The 12,921-nt window shown below is 41.5% G+C and overlaps 1 protein-coding gene across 4 annotated transcripts in view; it reads right to left on the bottom strand.

Annotated features, from left to right (window-relative positions):
- RNF144B (ring finger protein 144B) overlaps window positions 1-12,921 on the bottom strand; it is a 91,144-nt gene that overhangs the window by 43,805 nt on the left and 34,418 nt on the right. Inside the window, exons 1-2 of one of the 4 annotated variants that reach the window (XM_030041954.2) lie at window positions 6,210-6,558; window positions 5,994-6,073 (exon numbers count right to left, since the gene is read on the bottom strand). The exons of 2 other annotated variants lie outside the window; for them this stretch is intronic. The gene's annotated coding sequence lies outside the window, so the exon portion shown is untranslated. Of the gene's footprint in view, window positions 1-5,993; window positions 6,074-6,116; window positions 6,559-12,921 lie in introns of those variants that run through there. One more of the 4 variants, XM_030041953.2, reaches the window with a different exon arrangement.

The following is a 12,921-nucleotide window of genomic DNA, read 5'->3' as shown; positions in this document are numbered from 1 at the left end:
TGTTCTGCATCTTACTAACTATGTAAGACAAATATGACATTTTCTTAAACTTGAGTAAAAAAGCTTTGCAGCATCTCGGCTGATGACACTGTCTGTCATGCAATGCAACGTTATCATCTCATTGCTGCCCTGCCCTCTCCCACCCGACTTTCTGCATCCACTTTCTGTCTCTGTGTTTCAGGCTCTAAGCGCTGACAGAAGATTTTTGCCTGTACAGTGTCAAGCACAGGGAACACAGTTTCTCAGGGGCTCGATGCAACTACTTACAAATCCGGATGATACTGCAAGACATATAATGAACCAGAAGTGTACATCAAATGCAGTTAGAGGTTTGCATTCATCATTCCCTCCCTTCAGTTCCAAATTTCAACCTTCATTACAGAAATAATTTCAGAGAACAGCAACCTGTAAATATACAAGATTTCAGCCTCATGTGCCTTAGTATCTATTAACAACTGGCTAGTCTCTACATGATCTTAGCCATGAAGTCGAAGCCCTGCCAATGGGAGTGTTTCCAATGGCTCCAATGGACCTGCTTATGTGTGCAAAGATAAGCAACTAGGAGCAGCTGAAAGAAGCTGCCCCACCTCCCAAACACTCAGAAAAATTAGCATCTAGAACACAGCACTGAAGGAACTCATAGACTAACTATACTATAGGGTGACAATCTTACAGAAACCTTTCTAAAGATATCTTTCTGCTAGCTGGTCTTTTAATTATGACCATGACAAGTAATGCCCCTCAAACAGGCATTTTGCCCTCATTGTTAAGGAATTAGGAAAAGGAGCTATGGCAAGAATTGTCGACTCCTTCTCTACTCCTTTCCCTACAACTACATGTTTCCTTCATTTGTTGGCCCATCCTCTCAAAATGTGGGAAGCTAAGTCAACAAGGGGGTTGAAACCGGTCAAGCCATGTACACTGCTTGGGTATTTGCAATAAAAACATTGACCAATCCAAAAAATACATGTCCCTAAAGTAGTATTGGATAAATTATATATACATATATGTGGCTTTTACTCCACTCCAGGCAAAGGGCATGACTGCCTTTCCCACAAATCCTCCCCGGAGACTGTGATGGAGATTCCCCAGCACCAAACCCATCGGTGCAACTGTGAAGAGGTCAGGTGGGTGCAAGATTGCATCCTCTCCATTGTGCAAAACTTCAGCAAGCAAGTTATTGCTGGCCCTGTGGATGTTATCTTAGCCCTATAATGGGAAAACCCCGTTGGGAAGGGTTCCAAGACCAGTGGTTAGCCGAGGGTCCACTGCTGTGAAAAAGCTCCAAGTGAGTGCAATGGTAAATAGCACACAGGATCAGCCTGTTTTCCCCACTGACTACATTTTTGTAACCTTCTTTTTTTGAAGGGGGTAAGACCAGCTTGTTTTCCTTCATCATCTCCCCACCTCCACCCATCACAATGCTTCCAAAATTAAGCACAGGCAGAACACATGAACTTTTCCATCTATTGCTGACATAACCAGTGTCAGCCTGTACGTCACAGCTTCTACTTAAACCTGGAATTTTCTTTGCATGCAAATGATTCGCCTACATACTAGCTGTCATGAAATGTGTTTTTCCTTCTATGTACATAGGGTTTAGGGTTTAGAGCATGCAATTTTGAATGATTTGCAGCTATATATACATGAGCAAGGAATTGACCCCTAAGCCACAGCAGCATATAGTACATAAAAGCATAAGTAGCTGTAGCCTTGAAGGACCCATTTCATTCCCTGAACACAGAGATACAGCTCTTTCGTTGCAATTTTTTTTCCTTTTTTGCAAACATATAAAGCACATAGAAGTTTTCACTTCTGCACATTTACTCCCTGGCAGTCTTAAGATACAATAGTTTGTATAACCAAACATGAATATCAAAGCTTCTGTTAGACACCCAGACAGCGTCCACTCTTTGAGTAATGACTCATGTCATATACTTTCCCTCCTCTCCTCGTTATTACAGCAAAGTGAAAGGCAGAAAAGCTTGCAACAGACACAAATACTGACATTCTCAATTAAAAGGGAGAAACATGATCATGACAGTAAAATGGTATTTTTTTTCTTCTAGTAAAAAGTAATTTTGTACTCTGTCTCCTAATCAGCATCTCTCGTCTCTCCTTCAGACAAAAAGCAGGTAGAATGGTTGTGTCTACAACAAGCTCCAGTGCCCAGGAAGAAACCCCATGCAGGGGATGTGCTCTAGTGTGCACGAACTCACATTCACAAGCTGGACTTTACCACAGTAATATGCTGGCTATAGCTTTCACGAACAGCACGTCTTGACTTCACCATCTTCACTGCTAACAGCTCCAGACCAACATCAAAAAATACACCTTATCAAGTCCCAATTCTGGAGCCACACAATCGTCCCACCCTGACTCACCCAATTGCCCTTATTTATGGTCTTTGAAGTCTGTCAGACAGGTACAGAATTTCTCATTATATAATGAGAGGTTTTATATAAACACAATTTATACAAACAGTCCCTTCACTACAGCACGTCTGAGACTGCCTTACTTCAGAGAGGTTAACAGTTCTCCAGCAGGAGCCAGATTCACATGGCCCAAATCGCTGTGGCCAGTCCTGGCTGGCTTTGGGACTCCAGAGATACTGACCTGCTTGGAAACACGAGCCACAAGGATGCCTGTAGATCCTGTAGTCGAGCAGCTCAAACTCCACTGAAGCCAAAACTGTACTTGCAGGCACCAAGGACGTTCAAAGAATCAAGTAAGCTGATGGCATTTCTAATTACGGATTATGGATTTTCCCTTGGAGGCTGAGCAGATTCCCCTAGAAATACCGTGAAAAACCACCCAGGTCTTGGGCAACCCATAATATTTTTTCTTTATTAAAATAGAATAAGAGGAACCAGAAACGGGGAACGTGTCATTGTGTGCAAGTATCAACACATACAAAGAGATCCAGGAAACTGCATCAAGAAAATGTGTTTTATATAGCTACATTTTTTATCTGAAAGTGTGTTTGCAATGCCGTTAACCTAGTTGTGCTCTCAAGCCTAGAAATTTCCACTCAGCACCTCTGCTCCTCCCTGGAAGACTAGGAGTTGGAAAAGTCCCACTTCAGCAGGAAGTGAAGGATGAGGTCCTTTGTAATTTGAGATGCTATCTTTTTTTTTTATGAGTGTTTTAGTATCTGCTAGCAATGATCTACTTTATGAATGTAATGCCCACTCAGTTCCCACTGAGTTGAAACCATTTACAAGAGACACAGAGAAAAATTACCGAACACTATTTTCTTACTGATCAGCACAAAGTTATTTGGCACAAGCATCTCTGTAAATATTTGTCCAAGACTGGGTAAATTTGCAGTGTACGATGGCCCACAGACCTGTACTTCTCTCTGTCAAGTGAGAAGGCTCATAGTCTAGCACTGGAGCTCAGCTGTGCTTCAGCAAAAATACAAAATGCTAGAAGCTGAGCTTAGTATCTTTGCTGTCTTTCCCTCTGGACCTGTTCTTTTTTGTTTTGTTCAATATTCACCTTAACAAACAAAAAGAAGATTAATTTTGAGATGGAATGAATGTAAGGTTATTCCTGGCTGTTGGGTAATGAAGAGAATTTGTGAAGTGCATTAGACAGAGCTGGGCTTTGGCATGGGAAGCCAGAGGGAGGGGAGGGAACTGCACCTACCTCCTGGCGAGCACACAGGGGAAGAGGACAGATCCAGAACCATTTTCAGCCTCATGAAGCTGAAGGCAATGTCTGCTTTGGTATGTACAAGGAGGTCCGATGGACTCAGTTCACAGCGACACTAGCAGCCTGCCACAGTATTTTGTTCACATGTGCTTGTGACATCCATGGGCCCAGAGCTATAATTATGGTCTCAGATGTCATGGTACTACTAGCCCAGGAGATATTTATGGATCTGATACATACAATCTATAGGCACTGTGTAGTTTCAGACACATTCAAGAAAACTCCCCACTCAAAGAAGAGGGACAGCAAGTCTATAGCAGTTTTTTGAGCTACACATCAAAGCAATACACTCCACTGGGTCTCACCACTGAAAGTCACTGAAAGGTCTGGACAAGGTGGATTGCAGGCACAGGGCTCAGACTCATACCATAGATATTATCAGAGGCATACTAATGAACTGGGGTTAAGTATTAGCGCTGCTTATTTTCCTGTAAAGTGACTTGCTGCTTCTTCTCACAGTCACATTTTAAACTTAGGATGATAATAAGGACAAGTACATACTTTCCTTCTCCACCAGAAGGGAAAGGCCAGATAACCACTTGAACACTGTTTATTTATTTCTACAAAACTTATGAAGCATTTAGAGAATATAGTGTAATCCAAGAACCTAGCTAGAGAGAAACAACTCCATATTGTTTGCTATTTATATTATTAACTTTTGCTCCAAAGTATACCACCACACAAACAAAATCACCAAAATGTCACCATCTGTGGGAAAGAAGACTGTGACTATCAGCAAGGAGCACGCGGGCTACAGTTCAGCATGGGGAACAGAAACTATACCAGGTTGCCAAATGCTATTCCTACATGAAGTGTATGAAGGTTTCTATGTCCTTGTATAAGCAGACAGCACTTCGTGTTAAATAACCCCATTGGACAGTAAGGTGCATGGGAGAAAAGAAGTCTGATTCTCATCATACTGGCTTGGCTCCAGAATAGCTCCAGTTTATTTTGAAGGAATACCTCCCACTTTACCACAGCTTTAGACGCTCTGCAAACACACTCCTCTCAATCCATAATCTAAAGCATTACTTTCAGGAGTATAACAGCAGCCATCCCCTTATCAATGTGCTGTATTTTTTCCAACTTATGTTCACCGAGGGAAGGGTTTCAGCCACTTTCATGCTATGACAACAACCCATACACCCACTCACATTCAGACACAGACGAGTCCTAAACAGGACAAGAATCAGGTCAATGTATTTGTTTCGGAAAATATTTAAGGACAGGATTTTGAAACTTCTGTTTCCAGAAATATTGGCATCCCAAACCCAGTGCTTGCCCTTAACCGAGACCACTTGCCCTTCAGACTGAGGGTAGCCAAACATATCGTGTTGCTGTGCCTGCTCACAGTTCGTTGGAAAGCTGCATGGGGACATTTCAGTCACGGCCTGTATCTCTGCTAAAATTTACTTCTTAAAAGCATTCAGTGTCTATTTACCAAGAGGATGGGAAGTCACCCGGCAATGCTTCCTTAACTATAGTTATCCTAAATATTTTACTACTTACAGTGCTCTCTGAAGGAAGGCATTTGATATTGCTGTATACATTTAGGAAGCAGCGTGCCTTTGTATTACAGAAAATACAGAGCATTATAGTAAGTCAGACTGAAACATCTTCATTACTGAAGCAGCTTTGTACTGATAAAGCCTTATGCTGAGAAAGCAGTGCAAACATATCAGTAAAAGCAATTTTCTGTTCTTAGTGTAAAAAAATTTAAAAATGCAAACTAGAAAACAAATGTATTGTATATTTAGTATGTGCTTACATAAACCACATAACCCTAAACCCTGAACAGATTAGAAGTGTACATTAACACTTACAATACAGATCAGCATATTCTTCCTTCCTGATACCAGCTGTACAAGACTGTGGCAGAAGAAATGCCTTTAAACCAGGAGGAAATCTTTGCATTTTAAACTCGGGCTCCCTCCAGCTTAATCAGATGTGTTTTCAGTATGAACAGAGTTCTTGTATTTAAACTAAAACAGATACATTGACTGACAGTATGCCATCTTAGCAACTGCTTTCCATACAGATATGTCCTAATACTGCAGCATTTTCAAACACTTCACACAGATATTTCTTTAAAAGTTACACTGAGAAGAGTAATTTCACCCTTTTGGGAAGTACTTGATGTCTAATTAATTTTCTGTGCCTTTAACAGTCGGGACTCCAAGATTTCCGTTTGCCTCAGCTCTAAGCACCACACAGTTTGATTTTAGCCAAACCACAAATAACATTTATTTTAGATCTCTAATCATTCTAGTTCTTACCTTTTTTTTAACTAAGCCTTTTCTACTTTCTTCCATCAGAAGCAAATGCTGGCTTTCTGTTGTTTTCAGGGTATCCTTTGCTTTTAAGGGAAAAAACAGACAGAAAGCTGTATTCCAACATACCTTGAAAGGAAAGCAGCATTCACTGCCAGCTGTGTGACTTTTCAGTAGCTGCACTCAGACTCCAGCATTCCCAAGAACCACGATGTCACAAACCTCTAAAGCTCGCAACCAGCAGCGGAGGCAGATTGCTCTCGCACGCCCTTCCTCCTCTCCGGATATCTGACAGCTGTACACTTTTTAGGACTGCAGCAGGACTTGTCTCCCAGCCCCTTTGCCACTCTGATAAATCATCCCCTCCCTGCTATTAAGAGCATGCTGCCATTATATCTTAAAAGCACGTCACAGCTTGTATGCAGTAGCTGTGGGAAAGCTGCATTTACTTATACAGGAAGCTTGAGTACAGCACTTCCTACTTCCCATCCGAGTCTCAATTCAACTGCAGGTGATTACTTAAATCCTGTCAGCTTCCAGCCAATGCATACCCTACGTTCTTATCTGGATATCTGTGCTGCTTTTAATCACAACTCCCATCTGAGCCCTGACAAGATAAAACTGAAAGAGACAAGGCATTAGATGTGACACTCCTCCCAATTACCATTTAACCTGTTTTGGGATAGCAGTTTGTGTAGCAGCTGCCCTCCCGGCAGATGATGTCTGAAACCTTGCTGGCTTCTGTTTACCTCCACATGTGAAAAATGTCATTTAAAAGCAAAGTGATTTCTTCACGTTGGAGGGCAAGGGAGCAAAAATTCTAAATGCACAAGTAAAGTATCAGTGTCATTTCAAATCCGAGTGCTTAATGATGACGGTGCCAATACTAAATTTTGACTCTTTAAGCTGGGCTTGTGTGCAAGAGGGGCTGGAAATTGTGCAGTTGCATACTCCAAACCTACGGGTGTGATTCACACCAGCCAAGAAGCAGGAGAAGGTATTATTGTGCCACATGACACCAAACCCTCAAGAACTTTTCCTGCTGTTAGGAAATGTACCACACCCACAGATAAGAAGTACAGATGTATCTGAGTGCAGGGGGTGCAGGAAAACAGAGGGAGAAAAAGTATAGATGCTGATCTATAATTTTCTCTTTATGATGAAATAAGTTTACTTTGTACTTCATGCAATTATTGCTGGCATTTTGCCTTCAGTACTTTTCTGTGAAGACGGATGTATAAGCATTTCTTCCGGGCTGCACAGAAGCTCACAGCTGAGCTTTTAGTTATTTTCAGACAATTATATGGCACCAGAATAATTTAAGGAAAAGGCAGAGAGCTCGTGCAACCTTAATTCAGCCTCTTTGCACCTATGCATTACAGCTTTGCTTGAATTATCATCACATAGTCTTTTCCCCTTGGAATAAGTACAAACTTTATCAATCTATTTGACATTGGGTGTTACATATAATTTTCTATCTGGGGAGGGAGGGAAATAAGCAGAAAAAATATAGGCGTTCCAACACGTGGAATCACATTGATCCCTGCAGTACTCCTCAATAGGATTACAATAAGATTAGGCAACCTAGAGCCATGTCACAGACATTGCCACTTGAGTTGGTAGAGCAATTCCCAGCAGTAGCAGACTTTTATCCTCAGCAGTGACCAATCCTAGACAGTACTCAAGAAACACGTGGGGCTCTGAGCTATTTTTTAGGCTGCAGAGCAGTAGCGAAAATGTGGAATTCTGTGTCAAACTTCATGATGAGAAAAGGAGTCTGCTTCAGTGGTTACATTTTTATCCTCCACCTTCTGTTCTAGTATGAAATAGTTTAAGTCTCTATCACTGTCTTTCCACTACGTCCCCTCTCTTCTCCCTCCCTCTGTTCCAGCTCCTATATTTTCTTCCTACAGCTGCTACCTTTGCTACTCTGCCTCCATCACCCAGGTACTTGTTAGGCCACAGATGAAGCGCAGCAAGAAAAATCTTCTTGCTCTCAGCTCCTGTGATCAGCACCACAGCACTTGAACAGCAAAAGGACAATGATCTCAAGGAGGAGAGTGGTGAGAGAGGAAGGATGAAGGAAATCAAGTCATTCATGCAGGTGTAGGGAAAATGGCAAGGCAATAGGTCCAGAAGTGGAGCAGGGTAGCTGCCAGCAGCAAAGCAGCAAAAGTAGCATCTGGTTTGGTACTTACTCCTTGCTGGCACAATAAAACAATAACAAGCTTCACTGCAGTAGCCTCCACCAGTCAAGAGAAACAACTGCAAATAAAGGCTAATCATCTTTCCTTCAGATAAATGATGAGGCCAGCTTGTATCTAGGGGGGCTGTTCTTTTGAATTAAGAAAACTAGATTAGGCCATTAAAATGCAGATAAATTCTGGAAACTTCAGCTGCAAACATCACGTGATGCTTTTATCTGGTTTCCTATTATGTATCTCTATGCATGAAAGTTATAATGTGACTGCACAAATGTGCAAAACTGCTTACAGCAAAATTAATTTCCCTTAAACATCACAAAATTGCTGAGAAACATCATGAATGTTTCTCAAGACACTTAATTTTCTGGAAAATGTTAAGATGTACTCATTCCAAGCACTCCAATTCTAGAGTATCAAATCCCAAACTGTGGTCCCTGGATTTACATGCAGGACAATCACTTAATGATGCTCTGTGGACAGCTGGCTATTCCCCTGCTTCTGTCTTCACTTCTGTATCTGCCCCTACTTCTGTGCTTATCCAGGATCTCCACAGCAAAGAGAAGCTGAAGGTGACGTGGCACTGTGCAAGAGCACAGGCTATAAGGACTTGAGATGATCAATACCAATGATTCTTTCCATTGCCATCACCAAAAGGCATGAGCTGGACTGTTATGAGCTCTTCTGTCGAAATGATTTCTCTTCCAGCTATACCTTGAGCCCAGGTACTTCATACTTTCACAGAAGCACACCTTCTTGGCAAGCTAATTCTGTGAAGTGTTATGAGTCATGCTAAAATTGCTACCCAGCTCAAATCCCTGAATCTCTTAACCCAGATTGATTGATTTCCTTTTTAAGCCAACAAATAAATAAAAAATACAAGTTCAGAATGTCACGCAATGCCATTCAAGGCACAAGCTAAGCCCTCCCCATTTGCTTTCTTCTTCGATAACAGTGATATAAAGCACAAAACTGAGAGGGTCCAATTAATTTTTTGGACACTCTTAACTGACGCTTTTATAACTCTAGGGCTGGGGGAATGGCTGAACCTCTGTGATGATACATGCCAAAATGCAACACCACCATGAATTTTTAGTTGAGCTACTAGCCAGAATAAGAATAAAGCTTGGCATAGCTAATTACTAACATTGCTGTGTCATCCTTGCAGCTACTTGAAATACAAAGTGACTAAGCCACTCTGGCATTAACTCAAATTACTAATTAATTTATGACGTAGGTGGGTAAAAAGGTAACAGCATGACCACTGAAAAGATCTCTCACATCCCACAAACAGAATACCATTAACAGCAAATGAAAACACTAAGTTAGTGTATAACTAACAAACAGTTTCATTATAATTCTACAGAAAGAACTAGGATTAGCTTGTGAAGAAAGAAAAGAAATTTTCATTACCCAGATTCACAGTTTTCAACTAATAAATCACAAACATCCTGAAAAATAATTGCTATCCATAGTTGCAAAATAAAAACAGGTTTTGTAACAGGCTTTCTAAAACCAGAGCTAAGTAAGAAAAATGTCTTCATCCCCTTTACTTACTGTACATGCAAAGTATCCATTTTCCTATGCAAAAAAAAAAAAAAGAAAGAAGTATTTGTATATGCAAGAGAGACAGTTTCACAACAAAAATAGATACTAATGTGTATGTGTAACATAACCAATGCTGAAAACAAAACAGGAAGGGTTTTTGTACAGTGAGTATACATATATTATCTGAAGTGGCAAGTATGACGCCCCTGATGTCATGGGCTAAGAATAGTTTTCTTCAATGGGAACTATTTTAAAGGGGGACTACACCATCAAAAGTCATTTGTGGTACCTTCATAAACCTAATATTTTAAAAAAGGAATCTCTGTTCAATATATGTGTGATTTATATAATCACACAACACTAGAAATCAGATGTAAGTGCAAAAAATATAGAGCTATGTACTACTTTGCATGCAGACAAGCTTTACTCGGAATAGCTACAAGAAAATCAGGATCACATCTTTTCCTGTTTAAATAACCCTATTGTTCTACAATTCTGACTTGGTATGCAAGTCACTTGCTGACAAATCAGGCTTGAAATCTTCATTATTCCCTTTAGCTAAAACATAGTAAAACTTTATTATAAGGTGTTTTGCATCGGAGTGAAATAAATCAAGTTAAATTATTTTGAAAGAATAGTAGGTACAAATCTAAAGAGCTTTTTATTTTACAGGAAAAAAGTGAGTGGGGTGGCACAGTGTCTACTGAACATTTATAATCATTATGATCTCAAAGTGCGTAGATTTGTCTCAGACACAAGGAAAAGTGGTAGGTGACTTACACTCATCCTGCTCTATGAACAAGGCAAAATGCAATATTCATTAAAATTTGTTGGCACAGCAGACCATCTCCAAACAAAACATGATCATATGGCTTCCATAAAGCTCTGTATTTCATCTCCATAGATATTTTTTCCTGTGTTTATACTTTGAAGTACTTCCTGACATACTGGAAACCAGCTTTTGGTATTTCATCCATACAGAACACTGCTAGAGGAAAAAAACATACAGCCTCACCAGAAAACAGTGAGAAGACAGCCTGCTACCCCAGTGGGGTAGCTGGGTTTGGGATGCTTAGAAATCTCAGCTTAAAGATCAAGGCTGATGGCTTTGACAGCACATTACTGGAGTTCCAGTGCAACTTGTCTTCTTGGGACCTAGAAGCATTAAGAGAAAGTTTATTTGCCCCCACAGGAAACCCTGCTGGTGGCAGAGCTCTATTGGTAATGCTACCAGGAGCAGGCATTTTGCCACCAGCAACTGAACAGCTCTGCAACAGCTCTACATCAGTTTTTAACTTCTGCTAACTCCTGCCTGTTCACTAAGTGTGTGAAGAACCAGCCTGCAAAAAGAAAACAAGCTGAGTTTATATGAGTCTGCCATAAGTAAAACGCTGATGAATTGCCACTGAACGACAAACATCCAGCCCAGGGGCAGCCAGCGCCACATCCTCAGCCTAGGGTCCATCCTCAGCCACCTCTTTGCGCTCAGACGCAGGGAAGAGCCAGGTTACTGTCACCCTTCCCCTTGACCTTCTCCTGTGACATGAGACGTGTCGGTCATCCGTTCACCAAGCAGTCACATCCCTCCCCACACACACAGCGAGCACAGACACAAACCCTCTGGATGGCAAGAAGGGCTGGAACATCAACGACGTGACACCGGCACTACTTCTAGTGACACGGCAGCAGGGGATGCAGGGCACCTCTCGGGCTCAGAGGCCACCCTGTGCAAGCAGGTCCAGTTCCCCCGCTGGGTAGCACACATAGCTTCCCCCAAACCAGCACCCCCTCATAAACTGCTGGAAAAAATATAAAATAAAACCAGACAGCTTGCCTCGCTCTCATGTTCATGTGTAACACATACAGATGTGGAGTTGCTCAGTTCTTCTGAAGGTCAGGTAACACCTGAGAATTTCTAGCTGTGAAACGAGTAATTTACAAAGTATCGAGGGGACCATATTGCATACACATGAAAAAGGAGACACTGAAGTTGTCCTCCTCTCCTGCTCTCGCCAAAAGGAAGCACACATTTTTAACAAGAGTATATAAAGATTGCATGGGGAAAACTTAAGGCCTGGTTAAATGAATTTATTTTCTATTAACTGTGCTCACAGCTAGCTTCAGAGCATGGCACAGACTTTCAATTATGCACAGATTTTTTTTTTTTTCCTTTTGACTGTGTGCCCAAAGTGACACAATCTGTTGACTTTTAACCAAGTGTTTTGGTAATGTACCTAGAATTGCAGTGATTCCAGACATCAGAATCACCATCAGTTTAAAAACTGAGAGGACAAAACCATCCTGGCAGCCAACACAGGAAGCTTCCTCTGTAACAGAGGAGGTCACCAACCTGTCCTTGTCATGAGAAAAAAATGTGCATGCTGTTTTCACTTCTCCATTTCTACTGCTTTTTCTGTCCTGCCTCAAGCTCTTAACTGCCCTTTTTTGGTAATATTAAGAGACAGCTTTATTCCTTCCAACCCAAGCCAGTCTCCTAGGTGATGGCTTTGCCTTAGCCTGGTGAGGCTCCATCTACAGGCTTAAAAGACAGCTAGAATGGGGGGGGGTTTAATAATACATTTCAGCCCAGACCTTGTTCTTTTAACTATTCCTTCTGGAGTCGGGGATGGGCAGGTCAGAGATGAGACAGAATTGAGGCACCTAATTTTATGGCTATAAAAGCCAACAACAGGACTTCCACAGACCTCTGACAGGCAGGACCAAGGTATGGAGCTAAAGCATACCTTTGATTCATACCTTTTCTTTAGTATTTAGGTATGACACAGTCTTACCCTTTGATTAATTTAGGATGAGAAATGGTTTCCAAGTCGAGACGGGTTACTCCAGTGGACTGGTTATGCAGGGAAATGCTGGAACTGAAACACACCCATATAGGAAAACTAAGAACTTGTCCCTCTCTCCCTGCACCCCTCTCCTCACTCGACTTCCAGGGAGGGTTCCCCACGCCGTTCCCCTCATCTTTATATTCTCCTTTCTCTATCCTAGTTTACATCTCACCCATTTATGGTGAGATTAGATGTGAAAAGGTTTGTCCAGATTCACTTGTCTCCCCATGGAATTTAATTATGTGGTTAGATAATCTCAACTAATAGAGCTTTTAAGGATGTCAGCCTCTCAGCGTGCCACAGCAGGGCTGTTTGAGCAAGCCTATCTTCTCCCTGCTG

This window comes from Aquila chrysaetos, chromosome 18 (assembly GCF_900496995.4).
Source record: "Aquila chrysaetos chrysaetos chromosome 18, bAquChr1.4, whole genome shotgun sequence".
In the NCBI taxonomy this organism is placed as follows: domain Eukaryota; kingdom Metazoa; phylum Chordata; class Aves; order Accipitriformes; family Accipitridae; genus Aquila; species Aquila chrysaetos.
This window is presented reverse-complemented; position numbering and strand designations above follow the sequence as displayed.